Source organism: Elephas maximus, chromosome 12 (genome assembly GCF_024166365.1).
Source record: "Elephas maximus indicus isolate mEleMax1 chromosome 12, mEleMax1 primary haplotype, whole genome shotgun sequence".
Classification (NCBI taxonomy): Eukaryota; Metazoa; Chordata; class Mammalia; order Proboscidea; family Elephantidae; genus Elephas; species Elephas maximus.
In genome coordinates this window covers 61,752,350-61,766,334 of record NC_064830.1, presented here as the reverse complement: position 1 = coordinate 61,766,334, position 13,985 = coordinate 61,752,350, and the positions used below count along the sequence as shown (strand labels likewise).

General features: G+C 44.5%; 1 protein-coding gene across 3 annotated transcripts in view; it reads left to right on the top strand.

Moving 5' to 3' along the window:
- The window catches only part of CREBBP (CREB binding protein), a 154,087-nt gene that overhangs the window by 53,884 nt on the left and 86,218 nt on the right, over positions 1-13,985 (top strand). The window lies entirely within an intron of this gene.

Sequence of the window (13,985 nt, the reverse complement as noted above, 5' to 3'; positions counted from 1 at the left end):
CAAAAAGAACAAAGAGTAATATAATCGGGACCTGTGTTCATTAGCATTAACACATGTTGATATTTGTAGTTTTTTCCCCGATATTTTAAAATACTTTTTTTATTTTAAACAGTTTTAGGCTTACAGAAAAACTGTTAAGATAGGTAGAGATGTTCCCTGTCCCTCCATACTAGACAGCTTCCCCGTTTTGAAGTGCATTCATCAACAGTTTGTGGACCAGTATTGATACATTATCAGTAAAGGCTATAGTTTATTCAGATTTCCTTAGTTTTTACTTAATATCCTTTTTTTTTTTTTTAAATACCAGAATCCCATCCAGAGCACCACATTACATTTACTTGTCATGTCTCCTTAGGCTCTTCTTAGCTGTGACAGCTTCTCAGACTTTCCTGGCTTTGGGTGACCTGGACAGTTTGGCAAGTACTGGGCAGGTATTTTGTAAGACACCCCTCTGTTGGAATTTGGTGGGTTTTTTCCCTCATGATTAGACTGGGGTGATGGGTTTTAGGAGAAAGACTACAAAGGAGTAAACCGCCAGTCTCATCACATCATATCAGGGGTGCTTGTTGTCTACATGATTTATCACTGTTGATGCTGACCTTGGTCCCCTGGCTAAGGTCATGCTTGTCAGGTTTCTCCAGTGTAAAATTACCCTTTTCCTCCTTATCCATGCTGTACTCTTGGCAGGAAGTCACTGCACAGACTACACATACACAGCTGGAGTTATGCTCCACCTCCTTTAGGGTAGAGTAGCTACATCATTTATTTGGAATTATTCTACATGGGAGATTTACCTTGCTTTATAGTTTTTTAATAAATGAAATCAAATTTAACATAGTGTCTTACATATGATATACTGAACATATGCTTCATCTTTTTAAAAACTTGGCATTATTAAAATTGATGCATAGATTTGATTCATATAACTTCTGTGTTATGTTCCATTATATGACTTTTTAAATTCTTCCTTGTGTTTTTCTTCTATTATAATTTTTCTCTACTGTTGCCCATGCTTTTGAGGGTACAGACAACATTCTGAAACGAAAACTTTTCTAGTGTCAGTGCCCCTTTTAAGAGGTGCAAATAGCAGGTGTGGCAGAATATCAGAAACAGGAAGGCGTGATGCAGTAATTTTTCCAGTGAAGGCATTTGTTATTAGGTTCTGTTGGGTTAATTCCGACTCATGGCTACTTCATGTGACAGGGCAGAACTGTCCCATAGGGTTTTCTAGGCTGTAATCTTTATGAGAGCAGATCGCCAGGTCTTTTCTTTCCTGCACCGGCTGGGTGGGTTCAGACCACCAACCTTCAGTTAGCAACCGAGTGCTTAACCGTTTGTGCCTCCAAGACTCCTTAATAAAGGCTTAAAATTATAAATTGAGTTTCACCCAGCCCTCTTAAAGACTTTGGTAAAACACATTATGCATGTTCAAATATTACATTTCTTGTTGACTCTTAGTAAAGGAATAAGCACCTTTCCTGAACATTCTAATCAGACGAGTGTTCAGAGCACTCTTTAGAGCACCTGATTGGGGCTATGAATTGAATGTTGACGACAGTTTCCTGTCAACATCAATATTTATCAGTGGGTTATAATTGTGAGGCCAGAGTTCTGTGTATATACATCTGTGCATATTATTATGTATCGTAGGGTAAGAACACAGTGCTTTGGTTTGTGGCTTTTGAAAAATGGTGCATGATCTGAAGTAATGGGATTGCAGCGTTTGCTTTGTTATTTACCAAGTGGAAAGTTCGTGTACTCAATAATGAGCCATATTCTTCACTGCATGTTTTTCTGCCAAGTATATGAAGAATGAGCTGGAAAACAAGCTATCTTAAATCCTTTCTAGGACAGGGCAACAGATAGCTAATGCTGGGAAAGACAGACTTCAGACATATGTATAATATCCTGCAGTCATTGGCTTTGTAAGTTGTTGCCATTAGGATGCGACAACTTCTCAGGTTTTTAGAAAATGTGTTCATTTTAAAGAGCCGTGTCTTATGTTAGAGATTTTCTATGCTTTAATTTTGGAAAGTGATCTTAAAGCCACCTCAGATTGCACAGTGCTTGGTGGCTTTCAGAGCATTGTCCCATGTGCTGTCCTGTTGAAGTCAGAAACCGGAAGTCGTAGCAACCCTGTGTACATGGCATATGGGCACATGCGATCTCAGTGACCAGCAACCCTACTGACCACATGCGGGAACCAAGGTGGGGTGTCCAAGGAGAGATTACTCAGTGCTTTTTTTACTGCCTGCAAGCCTGGCACATTTTGCCTGGAGATGTACTGTAGAGCAGAACGTGCTGGCTCGTTTGGCTGTTGTCCTCTCCAGGTTGTCAGGGTGTGGCTCCACCTAGGTGTGTGGCCTCCACTTGTGGATTCATTGAGGGAAAGGTGTGCAGAGGTGGGAGTGGCCAGAAGACAGGAGCTGTCACTCAGGTCACGTTTGTCAGGATTTGGTTGGAGAGGTCATAGCATCTTCCTCTCCTGTCTGTCGATGTGAGTGATGCTCCTCTGGACAGTGCTCATCTCTGGTGAGGAATCTCCAGCATCAACCATCAGCTTCTCCCTGTCCTTTCCATTCCTCATGTTCATTATAGTTTATGCCTTCCGTCTATCAACTCTTTCCCAGCCACATGGCTGGTCATCTTGCTATATTGCTTGTGGACATTCAGACTATTTGGTGGACTCCTCCAGGCATAGTGGGCATCCAGGCCCCTTCCTGAGGCTGAGGCATCTTACCGCATTCTCATTAGCGACGGGGCAAAGCAGTGGCCACTAAGATATTGGTGTCATCATCTAGCCTGCCTCCTGGGTCAAGATCCCTTCTTTCCCTCTTCAGATTCCATTTGGCAGTTGGTGCCACCTGTTCATGGTGCACCTCTGATTTCCTGGTGACCCGTGTCTCTTACCTTGGACTTGTGGTAATGTGGCCCTGGGTGCTGTTGCAGGTCACCACCCACTGTGCCGCCCCCCAGCAGATGCCTAATAGACATCTCTTTCATGGCTCATTAGCCATTTCTACTTCTGCTGTCCCAGAGATAAGAACATAATTACTAAGAGCCTAGGGAGAGCTAGGAGGCAAGGAGGCTTTAGGGAGGGAGCCAGGCAGGTGTGAGCAGTGGCATGACTGGGGGGTGCAGGGGCTTCGTACCACATTGGATGACACTGTCAGAGGGGATGACACCAAAATGATTGTAAAATTTTTGTGCAGTGTTTCAGCAGAAATTTATTTTTTTTTTATAGAAATATCTCTGTAGTTGTAACGGCATTTTTTGTAAGGCCAGCTTACATGTATCAGTATACCTACAAGGCTAAAACACTAATTTACTTTTGAACCTTCTAATGCCCTCTCACCAGAACTGTCATTACCCAGTTCACATGGTTTTGTCTACAGACACTATAAGGACATACTGTTGTTTTCGTTGCTGCCAGTGTTTTCATAGTCACTGATTTTGTCAAGTTTTCTGGTATTTTAGCTACAATATTGTGGTAATTAGTATTTGTAAACCTATATCAATAAATATTTTGAGGATGAAGTAGTAATTAAAGGAAAAGAAAGAGTGATGTATAAGAATTAATGATTTACAAGAACCATTAGTGCAAAAAACATTACTAAGGATTCTGTGTGATCTGGTACTGGAGGAGGTCCTAGGAGGGTGACACCAACCCTAGTGACACCACTGGGTGGGAGAGCTGCTCGTTGTCTCCTTGCCCAGAAAGACCTGCTTTTTAAATAGGTACTGTTGAATGACAAGTGCATACACCTGGGAACTAAATAAATCCAGGCAAATCCCTCATGATCCCATCTCTCACCTCTTGCTCTCCAGAGCTCAGGTGCTAGATAGATTTCTATGAAGTGGTATTCCTCGCTGCCTGAACTGTGAACCAAAACCAAAAACCCACTGCCGTCAAGTTGATTCCAACTCATAGCGACTCTATAGGACAGAGAAGAACTGCCGCATAGAGCTTCCAAGGAGCGCCTGGCAGATTTGAACTGGTTAGCAGCCATAGCACTTAACCACTGCGCCACCAGGGTTTCCGAACTGTGAACCGAATAGTTTAAATAGTAGGGTAAATTGTACCTTTGTTGTACCAAGAGTCAGCCATGTGCTCTCTGAGGAGGTAAGCGTACGCTCTTAGAGCTATGTAAGACTCGTTGTATCCTGACTGCATGTGGGCTGCGTTTGCCTCTTTGTCCCTCCTTCCAGCCGCCTTTGCAGATAGTGGTGGTAGATGTCTGCACCTCCCTCAGGCTTCTTTCTGGTCGCATGTATAATACATTAGAGCAAAATATGACAACATACAGCCAGGACGAATTTGACTTGAATTACCACCCATGAGTAATCTTTGATGGTCATTATTAACTTGATCTAACAAGTTTTACTCTGTGTCTGATGGTGGCTTACGTTAGTATTTTAAGTACAGCCGTGCAGCCAAACAGTGGGTCATCTTGTTGTCATGGACAGTCAGAATATTTGACTAGAAAATAGCTTTAAAAAATAAATTTTTAATTTTTAGAATAAAATAACACTGTGTGAAGAGAATTTGAGTAATACAGAAGTATAAAAAAGAAAATAAAAATCACCCATAACCTCTCCAGCCAGTTGTCACTACATTTTGATGTTTTTCCTTCTTCCTTTGCGTTTACTGAAGATTGTATGTTGTTGTTGTTTAAACAGAATTTACAAGGAGCATTTTCCCTCGTCCGTAACGAGTGACTTTTTGTAGTAAAAGAACCATTTTGCTTTTAATAACATCACTCCCACCTCATGTTGATTCTCCAGCTTTCAACGTTCAGAGCACTTTTACATACATTTTATGAAAAAGGCCCGTAGTTTTACCCTGCTGTCTCCTATTTAAGACACTTTTCCGTACCAAGTATACTTTCGTTAGGACTTTTCACAACTTAGTTTTGGTTAGAGGTGGAGCCACATACTCTTCAAACAGTGCTCCATCTTCGAGTTTGTTTTTCAGTTGTAGATGTGTGGCAGTTAATCAGCAGGACCTGGCTGTATCCACCCCAGTCTTCTTCTGCAGCTGAGGCCAGGAGTTAGAAAGGGGGAAGTCCCACCACACCCTGTGTGGACATGGGCCTCACAGCTTTCGCCTGGGCCTGGCTGCCCGTGTCCCGCCTGATGGGACATGAGGGTCCGCGGTAGAGCTCATAGCCTTTAGTTTAACAACTTGTTGAGTTGTCCTCCCTCCATAATGAGGAGGAACCCGAACTCTCTGAGATGTCAGGCTTCTTTCTCCTTTAGATCTTACTAGAAGGAGTCTTGGACTCTCCTCCTTGAAGCCTCCTATGCATCTTTTAACCCATCTTTATTTCTTCTTCCCTGGATTCCTGCATTGCCTGTGTGTACACCACTTTGTTATTTCATTGCCTCCTCTGAGTGTTCTCACTCATCAGTGAGAGGATTGTAAAGCCACGGGGGAAGGTACTTCTTTGCCTAACACAAGAGCTGTCTCGGCCGAGGGCTTTGGGTAAATGCATAGGTTGACCAAGGGGATTATTAGAGACTCTAATCTGTCCCATAGCTGAGCTGCGGTGCAAATTAAAACTCCTCTAACAAAAGAGTAATTCTCTGTACAAGGCAATACCACATAGTGCCGTTTCCTCATCTTTTTTTCTCATCTTTTTCCCTTTTCTCTCCAAATCTTTTATTGCCTGTTGTTCTTTCCTTCTCTTTCTCCATTGCCACTGTGGACTTGGCAGTGTCTTGCTTTGAAGGAGTCTCAGTCCTAATGGGGCTGCTCTCCTACCTCAAAAGATTTTAAAAAGTAAAAAAAAAGAAACCGGTTGTCATCAAATCAGTTCCCACTCATGGCAACCCCATGTGTGTCAGAGTAGAACTGCACGTCATAGGATTTTCAGTGGCTGTTTTCTCAGAAATAGATTGCCAGATCTTTCTTCTGAGGTGCCTCTGGGTGGACTTGAACCCCCAGGCTTTCATCCTAGTGCTTAACCATTTGCACCACCCAGGGACTCCAAAAAGATATTGGGATTTGGAAGAATTAGGAGAGATAAACAACTTAAATCTTAGTACCCATACACTGTACCTTGGCCTAGCTGCCCTTTCTGTAAAATGCTATATGGAGTGGCATGGAGGATGCAGAGCTATATAAAGCTGGATCCTTCTTGCTGTGTGGATGGCAAGGGAGTGCCCTACAAAACCCGCCATCTCCACTGGCCACCGTTAGGGTCCTCACAGATAGCATTGCTGAGATGTAGCTCCTCTAGTCCAGGGCTGGCACTTAGCTGTGCAGAGCCAGAATCCTGGGTTGTGGGCTCCAGCAAGAGACTGCGTCTCCGGGGAGCTTAGCCCTTAAATGACTCACAAACTGATCAGATTTTAGAATCAGAAGGAACTTGAAAGATCACCTGGCAGTAACCTCAGTGCTGCATGTTTTCTAGATGAGGGATGCCAAAGCTTAGAGGGAGTGTGAAGCGTTCCTGCCTCACAGCTGGGTGGTGTAATGGTCTCTGTGGAATTCTGCCAGTGCTCTTGCTGAGGATGGATGCATACTTCACCCTGAAGAGCTGGTGTGTCTGATGGTGGTGACTTCTCGAGGCACCGCTTCGTTGCCAGAAGCTTCTAGGGCAGTGGGATGGTGGGTACACATGAGGCCCCTGTCCCAAGCCAATGTCTGGTGTCCCTCAGTGTGTCATGTTCTCTCCAAGTCACATTCTGGTCCGTGCTTCTTGGAAGATGTGTCATCCGAATGAAATACCACGAGAGTGGCTAAAGATGTTTTACCCACCCCAGTTAGGTTTTATTGGTGCAGGGAAGGTATTTAGAGTTGGGGCTGCATCAGTGTTAGTGGCATGTAGGGGTTCAGACACATGCATGGGGCTGCTTTGGGCCCCAGCCCGTTCTCTCCTCCTTTCTGGGGCAGCGGTCAGTGCTGTCTCCAGGTGTGCTTCCAGTGGCCACGGGCTGTTGGTGGCCTTGCAGTGAGTTGAGTGTTTCTATGTGTTCTTTCTTTGCCAAGTCATGGGCCTGGAAGGATTCCAGGAGCAAGCGGGTGATAGCAGACAACTGAATACAGCTCTGTCTTTCCATGAAAACTGCTTTTCTTGGCCTTCCTCCAACAGTGGTCAGTTGCCAGCAGAAAATCCTTTTGGCTTTACAAATGATATGGCCATCATCTGGGTTAGTTCTGGTTCTTTGTGTCATTGAAAGGGAGGACTACTTCTGACTCTCACTTGGCAATTTTTTTCTCCTGGCGTACTGAATTGTGTTGTTTTACACACTTTATATGAATCTGTGGTTTTAAGTGTATACCATTGTGTGAAGAAAGATGCTTAAAGCTCCTGTTTAACAAATGTCAGATCAGGTGGAAGCCACATCAGATGGAGTGCTTATAGCCCTGCCGTGGCTGGCTCACAAGCAGGAGTCTCGGCAGTTTATTTTTTCTTGGGCCTGTTCTTTCTTGTTCTTTTTTTTAAATGTTTTGATTTGAATTTCAACCCAGGAAGGTTAGGTTATAGTGTTTTGATTATATATCATTATTGCTTATGATAGATTTTAAGTTTGAAGTGACTATTCTGAGTTTATTGTTTTTAGAGCTGGTAAATAATCTAGGATGAAAACTGGTAATGTTTTAATGTACTAGGACAATTTGAAAATAAAACAACAACAAAAACCTTTTGCCATCTAGTTGATTCCAACTCATAGCGACCCTGTAGGACAGAATAGAACTGCCCTATAGGTTTTAAAAGGAGGAGCTGGTAGATTTGAACCTTTTGGTTAGCAGCTGTAGCTCTTAAACCGTCGTGCCACAATTTGGAAATAAGTGTGTATTTAAAGCATTTATACATCCAGTAAATGCACAGCATTGTTTTTGTTACAAGTTTTTTTATGATTGTCTGAAAAGTTTCATAATCAAATGTGCGTAACTCCAGCTGCCCTCTCCTATCATCCTGTATATTTGCGCCACTGACCACCATCACATGTTCTCTGAAAATGTTGTTTTATTTTTATTACCCTTCCTAAATGTGATTACAAGAGAAATTATATCTAGTGTAAATTGATTCCTCCCAAAACCAAATACTAGTATTGAAAAAAAAACTCGGTTGCTGTCGAGTCTGACCCCGTGTACGTCAGAGTAGAACTATGCTCCGTAGGATTTTCAGTGGTTGATTTTTCAGAAGTAGATCACCAGGCTTTTTTCCTAGGTGCCTCTAGTGGACTCAGACCTCCATCCTTTCGGTGAACAGCCAAGCCTGTTAACTGTTTGTATCACCCAGGGACTCCAATACTACAACAGCCAATATGTATAGCACACACCATGTCAGTTATTCTTCCAAGTGCTTCACATATATCAGTTTGTTTACTCCCCATAACAACCCTAAGAGGAGCTACTGTTAACCCCAGTTTACAGATGATAAGACCAAGGCACAGGGAGATTTAAGTAAATTGCTAGCAAGTGGCAGAGCCATTACGCAGTCCACACACTTAACCACAATGGCTTACTTTCTCTTTGAAGTGAAGTCCAGCTTTATAAAAATAGGCGCTGGGCCATATTTGCCAACTCTGGGTCTTTGTGGACAGAGCCAGTGTCTCCTTCACCTGCCTGTGTCCAGCCATACTGAGTACCACACAGGTGAGAGGCCAGTGTGCTTGGAGGAGACAATGCTCTGCTTAAGCAAGGAGGTGATGAGTTGCGGGATGCAGGGCAGGGTCACCAGACTGGGAGCAGGGAGGGCCTCATAGCTCACTCTCCCTGATTTGGTGTGGTCTTAGGGCCACCATTTCCTCATCCACGTGCTAGGTTTTAACCAGATAATTTGAGGCTCTTCCGGCTGAAAATTCTAACTTGTGCAATTGTCCCTACTAAGCTCATTGCTGACATCGTATTTCCTGCCCTTACTGTCCATTTCTGACCCGCACCCATAACTCCCCAGAGCAGGCCTTCTCTGATGGCTCTGTTGCGGGTTGCGGTTTCAAAAGTACATCAGAGTATGAAGGAAACTACTGAAGAACTGAGCTTTTGAAAAACAAAAGCATCTAGTGATCTCATCGAAGCCACATCAAAGTCAGCGTTTGTTACCACTTAAAGGGGCTGCTCCACATGGAATTGGAAGTAGATTCGTGTTTCTGGCCACCGTCCTAGGGCCCCTGGAAAGCCTCCTTCTTCCCTCTTGTTCCAGGTAGTCTCCGCTGGTTAGGCAGCATGCCCACATTCAGCTTTTAGCTAATGAGTGGTTAGGATCTGACCCTCTCATGAGTTTGTACTTCAGGAGGGTATTTGGAGATGAGTTCATTTGTGACGATGGTTGTTACCTGAATGATTGGTGCCTTTGGGCAGGAGACTCCTCAGAACAGGGTAGAGGGGATGGTTTGAGGTCAGGGAGAGCTTGCCCCTCCTCATCTGTGACAGCAAAGGGTGTGGTGAGGAGGGGGTTTCCTTCCCCTGAGGGCAGTGGTTCTTAGTCTTCAGGGGATCTTGGGACCCACTTTGAGAGTCTGATGATGAACCTTCTCCCCCGAAATATACAGCGCACAAAATTTTGCACATGGTTCTGGGGTGGGCAGGGGCTTCCAGGTGGTGCCTGGCCCGCCACCACCTCCGTGTGTGGGGGCTGTGGATGAGAGGAGGGGAGCTACCTGGTGGTAGCCCTGCCTGGGAAGGATGCGTTCTCTGTCTCTGTCCTACAGAGAAGTGAGAAATGGATACTTGGTTTGCTACTGGTTGTAGAAACCTGTTGTGGGGTGAAACTTCTGTTTTGATGGTCAGTTCTGTGTTGTTCCAGTTTGGTCTAACCCCCTGTTTGCTATCAGTGTTATTTCCACCTGAGTCCCCTAACTAGCTTTGGACTTGAGCTGGCTACCTCTTTTATAAGACTAGGCCTTGTTTGATCAGGGGAGGTGGGTGAGCTGTGGGGTTCTTCTCCTGGAGGGTGTAGTGGAGGAAGTCTTACATTTGTTGGGAGCCCAGCGCTTGCTTTCTCACTACTGTGTCTGTAGTTGTTATATCCGACACCATGGTAACCTTTGTACTGCACACTGAGGAAATTGAAGGCTGCGGCGGAGGTGACCCCTGAGGCCAATGGGTCATGATTTCAGCATGCCATGTGAGCTCTGGGTCAGGGCATGGGCTGGGTCTTGCACCAAAGCTAAGGGCTTATTGGCCAGTGAGTGTAGCACAGAGGACCAGTTTATGGCCAGACTGCATCCCTGGATGTGATGTGACCAGACACAAAACTACCTTCACCGTGCGGAGACACCAACCCCTCCGTCTTTTAGCACAGGCACCTCAGCATCAGAGAATCTTAGAAGATAGAAAGAGGACCGCTACTGCTGCCTCCCCCTCCAGCAGGGGGCGACATGCCCAAATCCTGTGGTCGCCTTCTCCCTTTGGGCTGATGCTGGGAGCTCTCCTGTCCCGAAGGCTTGCAGGGTACCGTGGTCTGCAGCGTTTATTCATGTGATTCTTCCACAAATGCTAATTAAGCACCTGACACAGAGGAGACGAACGTTCCAGGAGGGCAAAGGGTTTTATTACAGTTTTGTGCCCAAGACAGATTCTGGATGGATCATCATGGATACTTCGTGAGAAAGTCACGCTGTCCAGTTGTTAAGCACTTTGTACTTCCCATAGTACACCTGCAGACTGTATGAGAGCCCTGGAGGGATAGCTACCTGGCCCTCTTCTGTGCGCAGGCAACCGTGCTGAGGGCGGCTGCTCACCACCTCACCAGCCCACTCGCCAGATAGTTCAGGACTGGAGCAGCTTTTGACAGATGGGCTGATGCACTCACCAGATGGTGCTGTCTGCACCATCTTTGTTTCAGTAATAAAGGGCTCTATGGGCATGATTCATGTTTTTTGAACTAAACCCTAAAGAGTAGATTTGTGCTTATCAGATCTCATGCTTTAGAGCTATGCTAAGACATCCTTGTGGGGGCGGGGGGGTGGGCAGGCAGGAGCTGTAGTTGACACATTTTCATCCCTCAGTGAAGTGGTAGACACAGACCTGCAGCCACTGAGTTCCTAAGGACGAAGGATCTTCTTTGTCAGGAGGATGCTTTTTCGTGGGAGAGCTTGGTAGAGCTACAAGGTGCGATTGCATTTAGATTTCATTATGGCAGAACTATTCCCTTGCCCTTTTTTAAAACTACTTGCTATACAAGGAGCCCTGGTGGTGCAGTGGTTAAGTGCTTGGCTGCTAACTGAAAGGTTAGCAGTTCAAACCCACCAGCCACTCCACGGAAGAAAGATGTGGAATTCTGCTTCCATAAAGATTATAGCCTTAGAAACCCTATGAGGCAGTTTTGCTCCATCTTACGGGGTCGCTATGAGTTGGAATTGACTCCACGGCAGTGGGTTTGGTTTTTTGGTTTTACTGTAGTGTACTTTTCCTATTTTCTGAAATTGAACTTGAGTTAAACGCTTAAGGGGGCTCTGTGTGGAAGAATAGAGTAAAAGGAAATTTTAACATATATGGACTTGTCGGATGAGGTAGAATACCAATATTCCATAGATTTTGATTTGTTCACGTATTATATAAATTTTACAATCAGCTATACCACAACAAAACCCACTGCCATCGGGTTACCTAATTTTACTCTGTTCTGCTTTCTGGATTTTATTGAACAAATTATGTAGTAATTCTCTCTCTAGCAGCCTTAAACCAAGTTCCAGTAAATTTCAGTTGAAAATAAAGCCAAGTTACCACTAAATTACTATTAAGTAACTGTTGGGAAATCAGAAGCAGTATCAAGATTTTTGTTAATTGAAATTAATTAGACATCATGATTTTACTGTCTTATCTTGAGCATTGGTACTAAAAGTATGTGTATTAGCCTAGACATGGGAACCAGAATGTTCAATTTGATCAAAAGAGAATACCGACTAGAAATTCAAAAATCTAGAAGTCTCTAGAAAGAGATGCTTTACCTAAATCTGCAGTGGGTAGGAGGCAGCCTTGGACAGGAGAGTGGGCCCCCAGGTTCTGCCAGGCTGTCAGGGGGCAGCTTGTGACATGGGGAGAGCCTTGCCTGAGGGGCTCAGCAGAGGTGATATGAGGGAGGACTGCTCTGCATTCCCTGTCACGCTTGGCCAGTCCTGGCCCTGATGCTGAGCCCCTGCCTCAGAGCCTGACCTCCTGCACGCGTCTTGGAATTTCAACGTGTGTTTGTTTGCTTTTGTCATAGGCCAAGGGTGGTTTTTTTTTTTCCTATTAAAGTGTACAGAGCCCTGCAAGTTTACGTCCTTCACATGCCCCACTCGATCTCTGATTTTACCGTGTTCTCACCTCATAAAAATTTGAGACCTTGTTGAAATCATTTTCTTCACTTATGGGTGGCAAAGAGGAAAAAGTGAAAAGCACATTTCCTCATGAAATCTATCCACGTGTCCCTGGAAGACGGCTTCCCGGTGAGGCTCAGGCAAGTAGACATGGCTGTGCCCCAGGTGTGACTCACCTGAACTGACTGTGCCTTTCATCTTCACTCTGACAAGATGATTCCACGAAAGTTGTCCACAGTGCTCACACATCTCAGAAATAGATTTTCAGAAGAGGTCTAGTGCACTTGGAGACTCTTGGGCTCCTCTGGTGTTTAATTTCCTCTCGACACTGAAGGGGTGCGACTAACTTGGGTACTGGATGTGGGGGGGATAGTGTCATTTAAAGTCCCCCCTCCCCCCACTGCCATAGACTTTGGTTGGTGCTCATCATATCCTAATAAATCACAAATTTCCAAAATGTCGTTGATTTGTCAGTTTGGTGGCTGTAAGGTGGTGCTCCATGACATGTAGACAAATTGTGTCAGCACGACCGAGACTTGGCTTACAGTGGATGCAACAGTGGGCTCAAGCATGACAGCAGGTTTGAGGATGGTACAGGACCGAGCAGTATTTCCTTCTGTTGTACACAGGGTTACTATGAGTCGGAACTGACTTGAGGGCACCTAATAGCAATAGCAGGTGCTTGGGAGACATTGGTTGACAGCGGGATGGAGTGATGGGGTGGGAGCAGTGTGCTTTCTGACACGTTTGACAATAAGTAGAGAAACTTAAAATGAATTGTAGGAAATGGAAATGGCAGTGTGTTTTGTTTCCAGATATTTGGGCCCTCTTAAGAACAGTGTTTCAGCAACTTGAGTCTATGTAAGAAAACAAATTCTGGGGGAAGTCATTGCTAAATGTAATTAATTTTGTGTAATGCTTTCTGAAAATACAAACTGTTGCTTCAATTCTTCTTAGTTTCAGATAACAATTGAAAGGACCTAGTTGAGTATCAGAAATGCCCTTTATGGTAAAATTACAACTGTCAATTTGACACAAGAAATTTTCTGATTTATTAGGATACGTCAGGAAAATCATTGGGAGAACAAGCCTTCCAAGGGGAGCCCCTTCAGTTTAATCCTGATTTACTCTAAGAACTGGTTGCTTTCAAGTTCCCCATTATATTCCATTTGAAGTAAGATTCCATTAGTTCAAAATACACAGAAGAAATAGTTACAGATGAAATGATACAATGTCTGGGAATTGCTTTAAGATAATCTGGTGAGGCAGGGGTGGGAGCCGGGAGGGGGCATCAATGGAAACAGACTGGCACGTGCTGATACTGATCATTTTACTGAGTTACCATCTCACCTTGAGTAAGTCATTTGAACTCAAGTTAATTAGTGGGCTTTGTGAAGAATTTGTTTTAATTTACGCAAGTAAAGCAAATAGCGCAAAAGTGGCAACTAGAATGCATTCACCTTCCAAAACGGTGAGAAAAGTCAGCTGTAAGGGCTGCATGGAAACCACCTGACTATGAAAATGCACAGAACTGGATCTTTTTGGTTATACTGGTTTGGTTTGTGCCTTTATTACTGGCATTGCAGCAGCAAAGGGTGGCGGCCGTCAGCTGTCATGAGCATTGACCTCTTTGCTGCCTAGAGCTTTAGAGCTAAAAAAAAATAATGTGCTCCACCCTGGAAATGGAAGTGCAGAGGGGTGAGCTACCCACTGTTGGTGGTCTGGGGTGG